This window comes from Protopterus annectens, chromosome 3.part1 (assembly GCF_019279795.1).
Source record: "Protopterus annectens isolate FY-2018-M chromosome 3.part1, PAN1.0, whole genome shotgun sequence".
Classification (NCBI taxonomy): domain Eukaryota; kingdom Metazoa; phylum Chordata; order Ceratodontiformes; family Protopteridae; genus Protopterus; species Protopterus annectens.
Genome location: NC_056732.1, coordinates 1689898206 through 1689918660, shown reverse-complemented (window position 1 = coordinate 1689918660; position 20455 = coordinate 1689898206).

The window sequence follows — 20455 nt, the reverse complement described above, 5'->3', positions numbered from 1 at the left end:
TAGGAATAGGCAGAAAAGACATGTCTATGGGAAGAATCCAGGTGCAGAGGTAAAGTCCATAAAGACACTGACAAAACATGCAAAATATGCAAACACTACAAGGGAGCAAAGCTATAAAAGAGGTCAGAACACCTCAAAACTTAACTCATCACGATGCCCTGCAAAAGATAAGGTTTAATGCGTATCTTGTATTTACTGTGAGCCTGCCTATGAATCCCAGTGCCAAACAGTTAAACATTACACTTTGGTGTGATATAAAAAGAGAGTATCAGGTTTAGGTAAAATAACTGGAGCAGATGAAAAAGCCTTTTATCTTCCATCACTCAGTTACTTTAACAACTTTGAAAACCAGGTTTCTAGTTTGGAATTAGCTAAATGTTATGAAACAGAACATTTTCACTGAAGTATATAGAGTCACAGATCAGCCAGTTGCTGCTTAGTTTACAAGTAAAGTATACCAGCTACAAACAAGCTTCAGCAAACTTCATATGTAGGTTAGTGAGGCTTCCTCCCAATCGCTATAATAAGTTACCATTGTCTATGAGAGCCTACTGTTCGAGTCTTAGGTGATGCACCTTTTACCTGAAATAGGCTAGTCAGTCATAAAACTGCAGAGATCTTTGGGATGGATTAAGCAATGGTAGGAGATTGTGGTGGAATCTCTTACTCTTTGGGGTTGTTAGTAGTTCACCCACATGACAATTTCTTTTTATTTAAACTACCAAAAATTTCCCCTCACTGCTTTTTCTTCTTTCGGCTTTTCCCAGTTAGGGGTCGCCACAGCGGGTTACCGTCCGCTCATGATTGGCAGTGGAGTTTTACAGTGTTGAGTTGCCAGCCCGGCGCCCAACCTTCCACAGAAGGCACACACATGCATACACTCACACCTAGGGCCAATTTAGTGTGTCCAATCCACCTACAGCATGTCTTTGGGATGTGGGAGGAAACCAGAGCACCCGGAGGAAACCCACGCAACCACAGGGAGGACATGCAGACTCTGCACAGAAGGCACCCCAGCCGAGGATCAAACCAGAGAACCTCTTGCTTATATTTCTTTATTCATTAAATTCAGTACAGCCTCTTTAATTCTTTGGGTTAAATTAAAAAAAAAAAAAAAGTAAAAATAAATGAATCCAGTTTTACTATCTGGTTGTATTTATTTATTTATTTAAATAAACTATTTATAGTCATAAACCTGAAATTGTTAAACATTGGAATAACTGTTTTGCATGGCTAGGTACTCGCAGATGCATGTCGTGTGCTTTAAAGATAAAATGAAGATTTTGGGTGGTAGGTATAGGCAGGAACATATTGTAGGTGTGCAGTCTGTACTTGTGCACGTTTCAGACTTACACAAATAATATTCAGATCATAGTGCATTTCTGCATTTGCGCAAGTATGCAAATGTTGCAGAAAAAAGTCACATGTAAATAAGTGCATAATAATAGTTAAATGAGGAATGTATGCAAATGATGCCCTGATGATATGCTAATTGAGCATCTCTCCTGCCTTTTGCAATTCAGAGTCACAGAATGCTTGTGTGTTATACACATAGGTTATAAAATAACAAACACTGCCATTTCCTGGCACTTTATAGTCAGCAACTATGCTTGGGGTAGCAGCTCGCTTAAAAGATTTTGCTCTTTAAAATGCTTGTTTCTGTAACTGCACAACCCGCTGGTCTACATGGCTCTCAAGCAGACAAGGCAGAGGTGTTACCACAATGGTTAACTCATTACAGTTTTCAGAAATAGGACATTCTTGACCTCTTTCATGTGGCTAGGGGCATAATAAAGCCTTTGGTGAACTTGTATGTCCCACAAACTGAAACTGAGGGAATGAATGGCCTGTCTGTCCTTGTGGATAACAAAGTATGTATATTTCTCATTATACTTCCCAAGGGAACCTTTCCGAAACCTCATGTAGAAACATTGGATATCTTGCCAGTTTTGGGCTTGAAAATATTGCAACATTTTTTCAGTGTTATCCCAGCCCATGTGGATGACCATATCTGTTTTCCACAGTCACCACAGTACAGAGCTACCATCATGCATGTTTTTATAATTAGGCATGCTTATCCTGAAGTGCTTGGTGTGACAGAGTGCACCCATGTGGCTTTTAGGGCTTTACCTAATCCACAGGCAGGGGGAAAGAAGTGTAACAGGAAAAGTTACCATTCCATCAACTGCCAGATAGTGTGTGATGCACATGGCAGTATCACCAATGTCTTAGCCTGCCATCCTAGTAGTACCCATGATTCCCATGGCAGTATCACCAATGTCTTAGCCCGCCATCCTAGTAATACCCATGATTCCCATGGCAGTATCAACAATGTCTCAGCCCGCCATCCTAGTAGTACCCATGATTCCCACATATAGCATACACGTTCACTGTTCTGTCACTTACTGCATGGCTGGATGCCGCATAGACACCTATTAAGTAAGTGCAGTATAAATCACCAAACACCTTCATAGGTACTTGTATAAACAATAAGAAAGATGTAACCCCTAACCTCCCTGTGTCCTTGTGCCCACTACACATTCTGGTTTTCAGGTAATGCAAGCTATATACTTAAACTTTGGCTACTGACACCAATGCAGAACCTGGACAGAATGCTACAACACTTTCTTTTCACAGACACATGCAGTCATTATCACTGAGTCTGCTTAAAGCCCATTTCTGTTGCTTGGATGACTTGGGGGGACTTTAAACTATGACACTGCTCCAGAATATTTACTGTGTCTTATGATCTGCACAATATAATTCTGCATTGGTCTGGTACACCAGTGTCACAACCATCATTAGTAGGATCCCAAACTCATCAGTCGGTTCCCTGCCATATACAATCCAGGGTCTGGTACACCAGTGTCACAACCAGCAACAGCAGGATCCCAAACTTGTCATACAGTTCCCTGCCAAATACTAGCCAGGATCTGGTACATGAGTGTCACAACCACCAATAGCAGAATCCCAAACTCATCATACAGTTCCCTGTCATATACTGTCCAGAACTTGTACCAGTCAGGATGATGATGACAGCCAGCTGATGGCAGCTGGCGTCTCCTCAGGCAAGATTGTGCATGTTACATGGCAGCTCAAGTGAAGCATTGGCATCTAGGCTGTAATTACAAGTCTTGAAAACCACTACATGGCAGTGTAAAGCCACAGAGACAAAATGTGGGGCATGCAGTGAAAACTAGTCTATGCTGTTGAGTGCATGGTCGACGTACCCTGTGTATCAAGACATTGCTCACCATACCGTGCAGTAATCTGTAGTTGATATGGTCACAGCCATCATCATTTGCACAGTAGTCTTTGGACTGCAACATACATTGTTAGACACACCAGCAGTGAGCAGTGGGGGGGGGGTCCTGAATGGTAGGAGGTGTGTGAAACAGAGCATGTTTTATGACAGAGCTAAACCTTCATACAGAACCATGCAAATGTGAGAATATATTTTTTTAGTTATTTCTTCGAGTCCTACCCCTGCAAGATTCTATAGGCATTATTGTGATTTAACTCATTGCCACTTGTGTCTAGAAACTTACATTTTTGGGGGTGTGCATTTTTGTTTTCTTTTTATATATTTTTTTTTTATGTTTTAAATAGATTTCTTTTTTCTCACTGTCTTCCCCATAGATGAATAAAGTTTTTTTTTTCCTCTACATCACTATACAGAAGGCCTCTGATTTTTTTTTAACCCTCTACATATGCCCTGCCCCTGCTTCAAAGTTAATGCTGGTGGCCCAGGGTGATTTGGTGGGTTTGGAGCATGTAGGACAAAGGCTATTCAAGTCTGATCTAGACTGTGTCATTCATAATGTTACCAAATGGTAGGACTGGGGATGGGTGACTGCATGTTGTATAAAAGCTTGACAATGAGTTGCTATGGAGGCATGTCTTGCATGACCCTACTGAGAATCCTGATATTGGCTGACCAGTATAGCACGTGTGACCTTAACTGTGAGGCACTTACATGTGATGTGGTAGTCTGAGTATGGCCAACATGCTCATTCATGGAGGTTTCCACATTCATGGATGCTGCAGCTGAGCAGGCCACCCATGCTGTATGGCCACCACGGACTCACCACATGTGGACTTGACCTCTGTCTTGGTCAGCTGTGTCTACAATGCATCTGGTAAATCCTGACAAGTGCATGAACAGAGGCTGCTGTAGATCCTTTATTAGCAATCATATTTTGTAGGAGAATCACTATGACATTATCCTTGGACTCCATCATTAACCTATAGTGGTAAATACCCTCACATATACTCACTCCATCTCAACCTAACTCTCAGTAGCCATAGCCTGTGCCTAGACAGTGTCCTGACACATTTGTTGTTGAGCAGACAATGCTTTACATGTCTCGGGAGCCAGCTATGATTGGTGTCCTCATCTGACATTCCTTTGGGAAGGCAGTATGGTAGGTATCCCAACCTCAAGCACTGTTCTTTCCTCTTTCAGGAGTTTCATATGTGTGGATCTGAGAGAGAGAGAGATGGATCCTCATGTGGGTGCCCATGTAACTATACCTGTGGCCCAGCAATGGCCCTGTTGGAGTCCTCAACATACTGTAGTGTTTGACGCCAGTACTCCTTGTGACCGTGTGCCACTGACCTCAGGCCTAATTATGAGAATGAGACCAACGGCATCATCATCCCTGCTACACGTCTCAGCAATTGGTATACTGACATCATCACTCCTTCTGCACAACTCAGCAATTGGTATAATGACATCATCACTCCTACACGTCTCCGCGATTGGTATAATGGCATCATCATTCCTGCTACACGTCTCAGCGATTGGTATGGACAAACCAGGGGAGCTCCTAGCTTAGTCTTTTGCCCAGCACAGAACAAATCAGAGAACAGCAAAAGCTAAAACAACCAATACAAAAACTGTAGAGCCTTTCAGAGGAAATGAGTTCAAGAAGGAGAATCTGGATGTGGAAGAAAAACATGGACCTATAACTGATAACAGTGACACTGAGGAATGAGGATATTTCTAAATGTATTTTTAATCTGAACACTGCACCTTTTCCACCATAAAAATAACTTAAATTACTTTGAAAAGCCTTAAAATTTGTTTGAAACCAAAGGAGCAATGTGGTAAGAACTATTTATGACTTAAAGTTATATACATATTACTTCAACTTTCATTGCATTTTAAACAAATGTTAGACTGTTTAGAGACAGAAGAAACGGATTTAAAGAAACCAAGTACTTTTAACACTTGTTTAAATGCTACTCTTAATGCTTTTGAAAAAAAAATGAAAAGGCATTAGAAATGTATTACAGGCACCTAGAAAAAATGGATTTTATACTTTAATATTCAAATTACAGCAGACCTTTGACAAATTGAGACATTGTGTAAACATCAAATTTGTGAAAGCTGATAAAGGAGCAGGTATGGTTATAATGGATAAAAGTTAATAGGATGAAAAAACTTTTCAACATATTAAATATTATATGGTATTGAGTTAATCCACGGTGGTGGTGCTGCGGTAGCGTTGTCGCCTCACAGTAAGATGTTTTCCGGTTCGATTCTCAGCTAGAGCGTCTTCTGCATGGAGACATGCGTGAATGGGCGTACCTTCGTTGAAGGTTGTGCGTCAGGGTTGGTAACTCGGCACGTAAAAATCAACTACCAATTATTAGCGGACTGGAGTTCCGCTGTGGCAACCCCTAACTGGGAAAAGCTGAACAACACAACAACAATATGGTATTGAGTTAATACTAATACATGTTAATAGCTGTATAAGGGGAGCTGTACCCACTAGGAAGAAGTACAGAACTAACTCAAAAAACAAGCCACCCTGGTGGAATCACAGAATCAATAGGCTGTATAACAGGAAGAAGAAAATCATGGCAAAAATTAGGAGGTGCAGCACCCAGAAGGATAAAAGCACTCTCATCAAACTAAACAGACAACTCAGAGGACAAATAAAGTCTACCAAAGCCAAATTTGAGGTAAGTTTGGCCTCCCAGGCCAAGGACAACCACAAAGCATTCTTTAGCTATGTCCGCAACCTCAAAGGCAATACACAATTGTGTGCAGAGCTCATTGTAAATGGAACCACCTATAGTGAGACAGAAAATATAGCAGACCTCCTGGCTGATATATTCAACTCCAACTTTACCCCTCACTTCCTTTCAACCTTCCCTCAGGAAATATCATCAAATATAGCTCCCCCTACTATCACTAGGGAACAGGTCCTTAGTGCTCTCTCTAAGACCAAGAACGCTGCATCAATGGGCCCAGACAATATCCCAGGTTGCCTTCTAAATAGCATAAAACAAGACCTATCAGGGCCTCTAGAATGACTATTTAACTGTAGCCTTCAAACAAGCTTCTTACCTCATGAATGAAGAAAGGCAACAGTCATCCCACTGCATAAAGGTGGGCCATCCACAGACTCTGGAAACTACAGACTCATAATCTCACTAGTCTTATATGTAAAGTCATGGAAAGAATTATCATGGAGATGACCAAAAGAGATATAATAAACCTCCAGACACTGGATCCAACCCAGTTTGGTTTTGTCAAGGGCAGATCATGCCTACTCAACCTGGTGGACTTCTTTGAGAAGGTCACCAAAGCAATGAATGAGGGCAGAATCGTTCACACTGCCTACCATTACCTGGCCATGGGATTTGACACAATACCCCACTTGGGCATTTTTGACAAACTCAAAAGGTTAGGTACAAACCCATATGTCATCCGGTGGATAGCCAACTCGCTCTCAGACAGGACCCAGGAAGTTAGAATTGGGGACTCTACCTCTACAAAGAGGCCAGTCATAAGTGGAGTACCTCAGGGACCAGTCCTTGGATCGCTCCTTTTTGTCATTTTCTTCTCAGAAGTTAAGGCTAATGTCCATGGTCTCTGGCTGACTAAATTTGCAGATGATTGTAAATTAGTAGCTGTCATTGAATCTCACACTGACACAAATGTTCTCCAGGAGGGACTGACACAGACAAACAACCGGTGTCAGAGCCATGGACTAAAACTAAATGCCAAGAAATACATAATAGTATCCTTTGGGAAGTCATCCTTCCCTGGTAACTATCATATTGACAAGACACTCCTTAGAGTTGACCTAGTAGTCAGGGACTTAGGGACACACATAGATAGTAATCTAGCCTTTGACCATCACGTGTCTATAGCAGGGAGGAAATCATTCTTTGTTGCACAATTTATAAACAAAGGCATGGCAGCTAAGTCCAAGGAAGTCATTGTTCCACTGTATTCGGCATTCATCAGACCTATCACTGAGTACAATGCCCCCTTTGGTATGTACCTAAGCAGGCATATCTAACAGTTGGAACATCCACAGAGGTTGCTCACTAAAAGAATACAGGGCATAAGTAAAATGTCCTATGCAGACCGCCTCAAGGCCCTATGCCTGTATTCTGTCTCCTACAGGTTTTTGAGGGGTGATCTATGCCTGGCATACAGGGCATTGTCAGACCCCACTCTGATGGACCTCCTGCATATCCACAAAACAAACAGCACCAGAATCACCCATTCTAAAGACTTAAACCTTGCTTGTGATATAAATTGGACCTGCTGGAGAGATAGGTATGTATCCCAGAGACTACCCCATCTATGGAACAGGATCCCCATCCATGTAAAGCAGAGTTCCTCCTTAACCCAGTTCAAGTGCAACTTGGACAATTAGATGGGAAACCAGAAATTCATCCCTGGTTTGGCACCTATGTTTCTAATAGACACAGGTAACCTGCAAATGGTTCATCTCCTAGGCCCACAGTTACACTTATAAAGGGTATCAGAATTTGTCACAGATTTGGGATGCATGGCTAGGCTTAAAAAGGCCCTTGTGGCAGTTAGCCTAGTAAACACCTATGTATGGCATAGTTTCTGTAACAGATATTAATTTATCAGATTAGAAAATTGATTCATCATTATTTGACTTATTATATGAGGGCTTTACTAACCAGAAGGGTTTTCTGTTTTTAAGTGTGGGCAAACCAAAATGTTTTACTTTTTTGTATTCCTGAGGCCCACAAAATAGTCTTGGACCCCTTCATCCTACAGTTTCTGCCCCAGGTTTTAAAGCTGAAAATATAGGTATCTTTTGGATATTGTGTTAAAACATACCCCCGAATTCTCAAAAGCTTGCACAGAGTGCAAGACTGGTGCAGGAGCTCAAGCAGGCAATATGTCTGCCGTGCGATCCAGGAACAGCCTGCAGGGGTGTGCACAAGAGCTCTTGCACTAATCCTGCACAGACAAAGCCCTTGTATGCAAATCACCCCATTTGTAGGAGAAATACATGCAAATGAGGTAATTTTGCAATCCAGGAAGCTTGTGACCGTCTGTGCAGGACTAGTGCAATCAGCAGAAATATACTTGGTTAGTAACTGAGTACATTTCTGCAAAATCAAAAACGGAGCTATGACAGCTCCAGATAAAGCTGCATATCATGTAGTACGCATGCCAATGGCCAAGTATAAGGCCATTGGCACTGCAAACAATACAAAAAATAAAAAAAATCAACTTTTATTTTTTTTTAGCCGATCTCGGCTGTTTAAGCATAAGGGAGCGGTGCGCAGACAGAATCAGGCGGAAAATACCAAAATGAACGTAAATTAAGCATTTTAACTAAAATCAGTATTCTGCCATGCAAGTCAATGACAGGCAGAGGACAACCTGGCCAGTGAGTAGTGGTTGCTAAGGGGGGAGGCTTAGTGTGAGACATGTAACTATGCATTAGCAGGCACTCCTATGTAAATGAGGGGTAGGATAGTGAATCCCACTTTACCCGAGCATATGAGTCAGATCCCAACAGTGTAAGAGTAAGAATAGCTTGGTGCAAGCCTAGGAGGTAGGTGACATCATGCGGGGGTGTCAAGCATACTGTAAGCGGATTGGTGCCCTGTGGCTCGGGTTTGCTCCTAGCTTAGCACAGCTAAGCTAAAGGGTGTGTCTAAACCTGCCTAGCAGTCCTTACAAAGCCAAAGTGGGTGTGCATGGCACACACCAGGTTTTACAGGAGGAAACAAGAAGTTAAACAGGAAATAGCAGCACTGTGCAAATTTGAGTACTCCGTTTGCACGGCGCACCCCTGGGCTTAAACAGGAAGGCAATGGGAAGGGAAAACAGCAGTAGGAAGGTAATCAAGGAGTACTAGCTTAGCTGGCAGGTGAAATGTATCAGAATCAGCCAATTACACAGGCAGTAGACCAGCCCAGAACGCTACTATAAACTATGAAAACACCTACCCCTCTGGTTTTCCCTCATTCTACACCACCAGTGTAAACAAACAGGGAACTTTTAACACTCACAACAGCAAAATGTTAGGGGCTGCAATAGCTATCATACAACTTGTGGAAAAGGCTGACGGTGGTGAGGATGTGAATGCTGCCAAGCAACCCACAGTGAGGAGACAGAGAGGAGTGTACAGACCCAGGGTAACCTACCAAGGGCTATATCAGCTGGAGATAGTGGAGTGCTGTAGGATGGACAGGGACCTCCTACAGCAAATTGTTGAGCTGTGCCGGCCATGCCTGACACACAGAACTAACTGAGGGGAACCCATCCTAGTGGATACCAAGGTATGTGTAGGCCTACGAATACTAGCTACAGGTACCTTCCAAAGGCCAACTGGGGATATAATGGGGATTTCACAGGCATCAGCATCCAAGATACTCCACCAGTTCCTGGATGCCATGTCAGCACATGTTAGTGAGCACATATATTTACCCAACAACCATGAGGTGTTGGCCAGCAATATGTGTCTCTTCCACCAAATAGCAGAATACCCTGAGGTAGGGGTGCAATAGACTGCATGCACATATGTATCAAAGCACCACCCAGTGAGTAGGGTACGGTCTACATCAACCGCAAGGACTTCTCCCCCATCAACTGCCAGGTCATGTGCGATGCCCAGGACATAATAATGAACATGTGTGCTGGCTGCCCTGGAAGCTATCACGATTCTCACATCTGGCATCTGACACAGCTGTACCAGAGATTTGCCAATGGGGACATCCCACATGGTCACCTAGTGGGGTATGTTGGATACACACTGGAGCCGTGGCTGATGACACCCATCATAAATGCACACACACCCAAACAAGAACTCCATAATGAGGCACACGCACAAACAAGAATCATAATAGAGCGTGTGTTTGAGATGCTCAAGTCACGGTTCTGGTGCCTGGACACATCCGGTGGAGCCTTGCAGTACTCACCAGCCATATGTACCCAAATTGTCCTTATATGTGCAATGCTACACAGTATGATCCTGCAGAAACAGCTGCAGCAAGAACAGCACGGGGCAGGGCCACATAGCCCCCCACCATTGACAAGGCCTGCTTAGGCACAGAGTGACTCGGAGGAAGATCAACCTGAGCCTGCCCCAGTAGGCAGAAGGAGGCATGCCCAGTATGCCCTGTCTGTGGCAAAGAGGCAAGTCATAGCACAAACACTGACATGGGAGGGCCCCAAGGAATAACACCTCTCTCTGACTCTCACATACAGTAAAAGGGATACCAAACATTACACTACCTGTGCCTAACCATGTGTATGGAGTGTACTATGTGCATCAGACATATGCAGCCCTGCAGCACCACCCTCAATACTGGGACACCCACAAGGTAAGTGACTGACACATGCAAGTCGGGGGGGGGGGGTCACATACCCAACAACAGTCACAGCCAGCAGGACAGTGTAGACAAACACAAACAAACGCTGTGCTATGGCCTCTGAATGAGGCCTATGGGTAACCCCTCCCAGGCCTACACAGACAGACTACAGCAGACCAGGCAGTGGGATGTCAGTTGTGAAGGCTAGGAAGTCAGAAATTAATATGTAGGTAATTGAAAGCTAAGATCTGTAGTACAGTGATATGCCTCTAGCCAGCACAATAGGTAAGACTACAGATTGAAATGGAGTACCCGACATGCCACTACAGTCCTAGCAAATGTGTACAAGTGTCAGGTGTGCCCCCATCCTACGTAGACATATAGTAATAGTCAGGTTTGCCCCTCCAATCCTGTGTAGAAATGTAGAAATAGTCAGGTGTGCCCTCCTCCCAGCCTGCATAGAAATATAGTAACATTCAGGTGTGCCCCCCCAATCCTGTGCAGAAATGTAGAAATAGTCAGGTGTGACCCCCCCATCCTACATAGACATATAGTAACAGTCAGGTGATTCCCCCCCCCCAAACCTGTGTAGAAATGTAGAAACAGTCAATGCCAAATGATTGATGGATACCCTGCAGAGACAGCATGCTACCTGTCGGTGTACAACACAAAGGTCAACACTGCAGTACAAACTACCTGGACTTGATCCACACATGCAATACAGAGGGCCATACTGGGCATGCTCACACACTTGTACACATGAAGGTCATGTCTGCAAACACCAGTGGTCCAGACATATCTAGTAGTTGCAGTTGTTAGTGCAGACACTTGTCAGTATGCACCACTCATGCCTTGCACACACAGTGGATAGGAATGCAGACATATATGTCAGGACAACACAGTATAATAAGCCAAAGGTAGACATACATAGATGTATGGAAGAGGGTGACTGTGACAAGGAGCCATCCAGGCCTGTCCCACCCGGCACACAGCCAAACAGCCTCAAGCACATGAGATGCAGATGTCACTCACTGCAGATACTAGTCACCAGTATCTGTTAGAAATACAGATGATGTGGTGCACGTGCCAGCTGTGCAACATGCCTGTACAAGGAAGTAGTCATCTTGCAGCTGTATACACGTACCTGTGAAATATGACCCTGTGTGTGCCCACATGTGGTGTGTCAACCCCTAGATGAATGGGTTATGGCCCATGCACACACACACACACACACACACACACACACACACACACACACACACACTGCTGTCCCCATAGCCCTACTATGCAAGCCTGCTGAGATCATCCAATTTGAAATACACCTTTGGGAGAGCTGTAGCCCAGTAATCTGTGTGGTGCTTCCCATAACTGTGTACTGCTGTAGTGTGATAAACTAGTTAGGTAGGAGTTCTAATCCCTGACTTGGTAACTGTGTGCGTGTGTCTGACTGTGCAGAATGCAATGCTTTTTAGGGTACTCACACTGCTACAATTCAAATACTTAACTTTGGCAAGGCTGTTGATGTCACCCGCCTAGAAATACACCTCTGGGAAAGTTGTAGCCCAGTAATCTCCTTTGCGCCTCCTATAACTGCGTACTGCTGTAGTATAATAAAGTAGTTAGCTAGGTGTTCTAATCCCAGACATGGCAAGTATGTGTGTGTGTGGAGGTGTGTGTGTGTGTGTGCGTGTGTGTGTGTGTGTGTGTGTGTGTGTGTGTGTGTGTGTGTGTGTGTGTGTGTATGTGTGTGTATGTGTGTGTGTGTGTCTGTCTGACCATGTCTGTGTAGAGAGCAATGCTGTTTAGGGTACTCACACTCCCTATAATTCATATACTTAACTTTGGCAAGGCTACTGAAGTCATACACCTAGAAATACACCTCTGGGAAGGTTGTAGCCCAATAATCTATGTAGCATGTCCTGTAACTGCGTACTGCTGTAGTATGATAAAGTAGTTAGGTAGGTGTTCTACTCTCAGACATGGCAAGTGTGTGTGTCTGTCTATGTAGACAGCAATGCTTTTTAGGGTACTCACACTGCCTACAAGTCATATACTCAACTTTGGCAAGGCTGCTGATGTCATCCACCTAGAAATACACCTCTGGGAAGATTGTAGCCCAGTAATCTCTGTAGTGCATGCCATAACTGTGTACTACTGTAGTGTGATTTAGAACTGTGTTAGGGTTACATCCCCACCCATGGCGGTTGTGGATATTTTGTGTGTGTTACAATGTCTGTGTATGGAGCAATGCATTTTAGGCTAGTCACATGCAGTACATTTCAAATGGCCTACTTTGGCAATCCTGCTGATGTCATTCATTGTGAAAAACACCTTTGGGGAAGGGTTTTTCCAGTAATCCCCGTGGTGTGTCCTATAACAGCTCCATGCTGTAGTGTGATATAGATCTCTGTTAGGGGTTCTATACCTACACATGTTAGTTGTGGATGTTTTGTGTGTGTATCATTGACTGTGTAGGGAGCAATGTATTTTAGGCTAGTCACACACAGTACATTTCAAATGGCCTACTTTGGCAATCCTGCTGATGTCATTCATTGTGAAATACACCTTTGGGGAAGGAGTATGCCAGTGATCTCTGTGGCATGTGTTATAACTGTGTAGTGCTATAGTGTAAAAAACTAGTTAGGTAGGGGTTCTACTCCCAGCTATGACAGGTGTGTGTGTGTGTGTGTGTGTGTGTGTGTGTGTGTGTGTGTGTGTGTGTGTGTGTGTGTGTGTGTGTGTGTTTGTAACTCTTATCAAGTGTGTGGCCAATGTGGAGTGGGTTTTGCATATTTCTTAAATGGTGACCCTACTATATATCACAGTGTTCACCATACAGGGATAACAGATGTGAAATAGCTGAGAGGCTGGGGTGCAAAGCCATACCCATACATGTGACAGCAAGGCCAGGCAATCACACTTAGCAAACCGAGTATTACCCAGAGCACACTCTCAACCCATGTCTCATACACACACACATGCCTAGGCAACAGCCAATATGTGGGTAGTGCACTGCATATTGGCCACTGATAGTAACTATGGGGTGATAGCAGTGGGCTACAGAAGGCATGGCATGACAGGGTGCCATGCCCTCTGTATACCCACTGCTATCAAGTTACTATCAGTGGGCTACAGAGGGCATGGCACATGCATATTGGACAAATGGACAGGGTGCCATGCCCTCTGTAGCCCACTGATAGTAACTATGGGGTGATAGCAGTGGACTACATCACATTATATTATCACAATATAAATCTATATTAGCGGCCTTTGTTTAACAATCTGCCTTATATGTAGTTTGTTAAATGAATGCAATACATTTTGTTAAATGAATGCAATACCTTTTGTTAAATGAATGCAATACCTTTTATTTGCTAATGTATTTTAGATAAGTGAGTAGAAGCTTATATTTGTCCTGTTAAATTCTCAACAGTTGCTTTTAATTGAAACAAACTATTAGGTAAACTATTTGTCCTGTTAAATTCTCAACAGCTGCTTTTAATTGAAACAAACTATTAGGCAAAGGGATTTTATTTTCAACTCATTGCTATTTGAACTTTGTTGATTTTTTGCTTTTAATACATGTTTGATACCTGCCTATTTCTGCTACTAGGAGATAAGGTGTTTTTTTATTACTAAAGTACTATTTCTCTCTCAACTTTCTCTCCTGTTTTCCAGCTTTTTTGCCCTGAATTATCCCCTGTGACTACACCTGGGTGGACACCTAGACCTAACTAAATTATACAAGCTCATCCAATTGCTCAAGCTATCATAACAACTCTGCTGCCTCATCCCCTTTTTGGAAACTGATCCAAGCTTCTCCCAGAAGAATCTAAGGAAGTATGTGCATCTGCTGCTAAGCCTTAACCTACTATACTTTTTAAGCCCTGCTGGCTATTTCAATATGCTTCCTGCCAGGAAAGCCAGAAGCCTAAACCCCTCTTATTTCTGTATCTCCGTTCTTCCCCCTCATCTAGTTCCCTGAGTTACACTAGCTCCCTTCTCCCTTAGTCCAGTTTAATCCAGAGATTGCCCTGGTGGGCCAAGGTGCACTTCAGCATTTGTCCACTAGATGGCATCCTCTCCCCACTAATATAGACTTCAATTCACTCACTTCTTGTATTATCTCTAAGCTCTAACATTTCTTTTTCTCACTCTCTCTCCTAAAGACTTACAGCCCACTCTAACCTACTACTTCCAGGTCCCCTCTACTCACCCTCTGCAAACTTACCCTTCTGCAAACATCGTTCCACTGATAGGTTCTCGATCTTCCCCTGCCCTCCTTGGTTCTACCCGCTCCGTTCGCCCTGCGGGCTCACTCCGCTCCCCTACCCTACCCCCAAATCTCACCCGCCCACAACACCTCTACCTTTATTCCCCCAAAAGCACACCCACTGCCATTCTAGGCCAATCATTCTTCAATACTTGGGAAACACCCACTCCCTATCCCACCCAAATTTAACTTCATTCTCCTCCCCAAGATTATCTCATCTAGCCAATAGGTTTCCATTTTCTCACAACACCCACTCCCAAACCACACCCCCTCCAAACATAATATACTCTCCACTCCTTCACCACTATTTAGATACTTACCAGCTCCTCTATACATATTTCTCTCTTATATCCATATATAATTCAACAACAACATTGCACCTCTAAGTAAACCCATTTCATCATGCTCTCAAAACCCTCATTCATCTCCTTTTTACTACTACTACTTCTTAATTTATCCTATCTTTACTACCTCACCCAATGCATTAACTCCTACCACTCACAATCCTTCCATGTAACCAACCATCTTAATTCCCCTCACTCATACTCACACACTCCTATTTCTCCCCATCTATATCCTATAAAAAAACTCCTATTCTTCCCATACAAACTTATCACTTCTCTAAATCATTCTACCCCCATAGTAACTAGTAAATCATTCAGAATCATAATAGAACCCAATCTATTCACTAAACTGTCCAATTACCTATCCAACCCAATCCTACATTTGATAACCACTCTATTATCAGGTGATATCCATCCCAACCCAGGCCCCCCCACCACATCCAGTACAGACAAGTCCATATTATTTACTTCTTTAAACTCCCAAAGTATAGTAAACAAAGTCCCAAACCTCCATGCCTGGCTCATACATAATAAACTTGACATCCTATCCATCTCTGAAACATGGTTAAAACCCCATATAAAAGACTCTGAAATAATTCCACCAAACTATTCTATCATTAGAAATGACAGGTCCCACAAAAAAGGGGGAGGGGTAGCTCTCCTATACTCATCCTCCTTGTCAGTTACTCCCTATAATAAACCTATTCCACACTTTAACAATGCTGAACTACTCCTCACACTACTTCAAGTTAACAAACACACACACATATGTATAGCTTCCCTCTACATCCCTCCAGGGGATAATATTTCTACACTTGAAGATATACTCTCTTGGCTCTCCAACAACATTAGCAATGAAGCAATAATCTTAGGGGACATGAATATTAACTGGGCCTCCATCTAGTCTTCTACAAACCCTCTTAACATCAACCTCTACAATTTTTCACAGCTAATCAACTCTGTAACACGCCCCTCAAAAAAACTCTCTAGCGGCAGTATTCTGGATTGGATTCTAGTCTCTCATCCCCATTATTTCTCTGACAGTGGCACTCTTCCCGATCCCCTTAGTGACCACATACCCATCTTCACTCATCGACTCCCTCAACTTCTACATCGCACCTATAATTATATTACTATCCGTAACCAAAAACATTTTAACCCAACAACCTTTTCAAACTCTCTAAAAGCAATAAATGGAATTGTCTAAAAACATTATCTCTAGATAACGCAGTTGCCCACTTCAACTCAACATTCTTGAAACTACTAGACTCCCATGCTCCCTTAAGGACAAAGAGAATAAAAATTAAAACTGCCCCTTGGCTTACCAAAAACACACTATCAACTATGCGGCACAGCAATAAAGTCTGGGCACATTACCAGAAAAACAGGAGTCCCCTAGTCCATAATGAATACAAAACACTTTGAAATAAAGTAAAAAAGCTCATCATCTCTGATCGACAAAATTATTTCTCCATACTCCAAAATAATAATAAAACAAACCCTCAGAAATTCTGGAAAGGTATCTCTACTCTCCTTAACCCCAACAAACCAGACACCCCCACCCCAGACCCTAATGCTTCTGATTTAGACTTAGATACCCAATTTAACTCTTTTTTCATTTAATCTATTTCCAAATTAACCTCAACATTCTCTAACACCACCACATTCTCCAACAAACCACCACCCTCCCCTACCAACACTCTACCCTGCACTGCTACAACTCCCTCATTACCATCTAGTAACTCTCTACCCTCCACCTCTTCTCCTACTCTGACTTCCTCAACATCTTCATCACCCCTTAATAGCCCCTCTTCCCACTCCCCTCAATTCTCATTAAAACCTATACCCACTTCTACTATAAAGAAACTCCTTCTGAAACTGAAGCCATGCACCAATGTTCCTGATAACATCCCTTCTTACTTTCTTAGCATAGCTGCTGAAGCAATTGCCTACCCCATTAGCATTCTAATCAACCGCTCTATCCAAGAATGTATAGTACCTCAAATCTGGAAAAAGGCCTTTATCATACCTTTACATAAAGGTGGCAACAATAACAATGTTACTAATTTCCCCCCCATCGCCATCCTGTCTCCCATCTCCAAACTCCTAGAAAAGTGTATCCAACTTCAACTTCTACCACATCTCTTAGATAATCACCTACTAACTCCCACACAACATGGATTCAGACCAAATCATAGCACTATGACAGCCCTCTTCTCCTTCCTTGAAACTGTAAATAAAGCCCGCGACTCTGGCCAAATTGTTTCTACCCTACTACTTGACCTCTCTAAGGCCTTTGACACTATCTCACACAGCCTGCTTTTAACTAAACTCTCAAAACTTAACCTATCTCCCTCCTCTTTAAACTGGTTCTCCAGTTACCTATCCAATAGATATCAAGCAGTAAAATGGAAAAAGACCACCTCCTCATTTCTTAATATCCTTACCGGAGTTCCCCAAGGCTCCATACTGGGTCCCCTTCTCTTTAATATATTTATAAATGATTTCCGCAACTCTATCCCATTCTCAAACATCATCCAATATGCAGATGATTCAACTATTATCTGCTCTGCCACATCCATCCCCACACTCCTAAAGCTTACTCAATATGCCTTTTCAACCACTGAGCAATGGATGAAAAGTAATCACCTAGCACTCAATGCCTCTAAAACCAAATTAATGTTATTTACCCCCCCTAAAGTCACTTCTTTCGATATAAACACATTCTCTATTACTAATCAAAACAACTCACCTCTGGAACTGGTGTCAGAGATCAAGTTACTTGGGGTCCAAATTGATAGCCAGCTCAAATTCAACTCCCACCTACAACTAAATATCAAAAAAACCCATCAAAAACTAGGTATGCTCTACCGACAAAACCATTACCTTACACCTGCCACTAAAATCACTCTTTCTACTTCCTTTCATATCCCCTCCCTTCTCTATGGCGCTCCACTCCTAACTAATCTACAGTCCTCTCTAAAAACACAACTTTCCTCTTGCTACAACAAAATCGCCAAATTCGCTACCAGCCACAAGTCCTCCACCCACCACTGTTCCTCTCTCCAAAAACTAAAATTGCTAGAACTACCCAATCACCTAACCTATACTCAACTAACACACAAGCTCATTTCCAACCCCTCCCTCTGTCCCTCCCTTTCTACTGCTTTTAAAATGCACCTACCTGATAGAGTATTAAGGTCCAACAATCAAAATCTACTAGAAGTCTGCAAACCAACTCATCCCCCAGGTAAAAATCTTCTATCCTATGGCCTAGCATGCCTCTGGAACTCCCTACCACTGTCCATTCGCACAACCTGTAACCATTTTATTTTCAAAAGATCTCTTCATTCACATCTAGTACCCCAGTGGTAATGCTCTTGTTCCCACCCCACATAACTAACACTGGTAATGTCCATCTTCCTCCTTTCCCCTGTTTAAACCAGCAATTGTCCTTATTATTTTCCCCCAACTCATACTTTATTATTATTATTCCTATGGTATTTCCAAAAAATGCACTAGGCCGCACCTCTTAATGTGTATGCTTCTGAATACACAATGACTTCTCAGTATTTACTTTGCAATATTCCTCTTGTTAGTCCGTATCATCTGTAAGTTTCATCACAAGTCTGTATTACTCCTAATGTTCCTGTACTATTTGAAATTGTTTAAGTGAATCTTAATTTTTGTATAATTATCATTAATAACCTACTGTAACCTAGATTGGTTTGGAGCTTTTCTCCCCAGGACTCCATTGAAAATGGGTTCATTTTGGCCCAATGGACTATCCTGGTAAACCAACTGCAAATAAATAAATAAAATAAATAAATAAAAAAAAACTAAAGAGGGCATGGCACCCTGTCCATATGTCCAATATGCACGTGCATGCAGACAGTGCACCTTCCCCATGTTCCCTAATGGACACCTGCAACACCTGTGGTGCCATCACATGTGACCCACAAAGGACATACCGTATCTGACATGCCCTGTATTGACAGATGCCACTGACACCAGGGAATGCCGTTAGCATGCTATCAATGTAGGTGCAGGGTAAACCTGCTGTCCATTACCAGTTCCTGCAACAGGTGGCCAAGACTGGCACATCTGATGATAATTTGTGTTCACAACTTGGGCCAGACACCCCAGGTACAGTTCCACATGTCACTGTGCATGCATGTAGGAGGTACGAACATCCCAGACACCATCCATGTCATGGACTATGGAACACATACATCACAAGTGATGCACAGCATTGGCCACACACAACAGTCACCCAGGTGACTGGATGGGGGGATACAATACCCACCTGTATGGGCAAATGCAGACATTACAGGCCTGAGCCACAATGCAGACCATTGTCATGTGGCCTGATGCCAAGGTTTACCCATCTCCTAGCCTTGTACAGCCATCTGGCACAGTCGACCACCACACATCCATGCAGACAAGGACCCATGCATGTCATTACTGGCACCCTGTGTGATGGTGTGTATGTTGTATGGTGCATATGTTCACATCCACACTCCCTACAACCCCAATGGGCATACTGTAGCATGCTGTCTGATGTCAGACACCTCCCCATACCCTTTGTCCATACAACCCTCATATGACCCGTGTGGTGCATGTGATACTAGCACAGTGATGTGTTGTAGCAATCCCACTACTGATGACTTGTAATCCTGGCTCTGCCAAGTGTGTCAATGTGTGTGCATCCCTGTTAGAGTGTGGCTGTGTTGATGATAGCACCTGTTCATGTGGACAGGCAAGTGTACGTCACCTTCTGTATAGCTACCATATCCCTGTTGCAGATGTCACTCACCATCACATATATATTCTGAGGGCTCCACAACAGGTAACCCATGTGGTGCATCCAATAGCTGCATGGAGCTGTGATAGCACTACATAGTCATCAGGGGTTTGATACCCTGTGTTGGTAGGTGTGTGACAAACATGACTTGGTTTAACTCTCCCACCCCTCCTTGACTTGTCTTTGCCTCTGTCTGCCTCACCCACTCCCTCTATGGTGGATGTGGAGACCTACACCTGCTTTGCTTAGGCAGCAGCATGTGTATCAGCTGATGTCCTCTGCACGAATTGCAGCCCTCCCCTAGCTGACTGCATGTGGAACAGCTGTAGTAACATTCCCATATCCAATTGCATGGAAACACACTCCAATATCTAGGAACATCATGTTGGTGTTGGTCCTTTTCATTCACTGTGAGCAGGAACT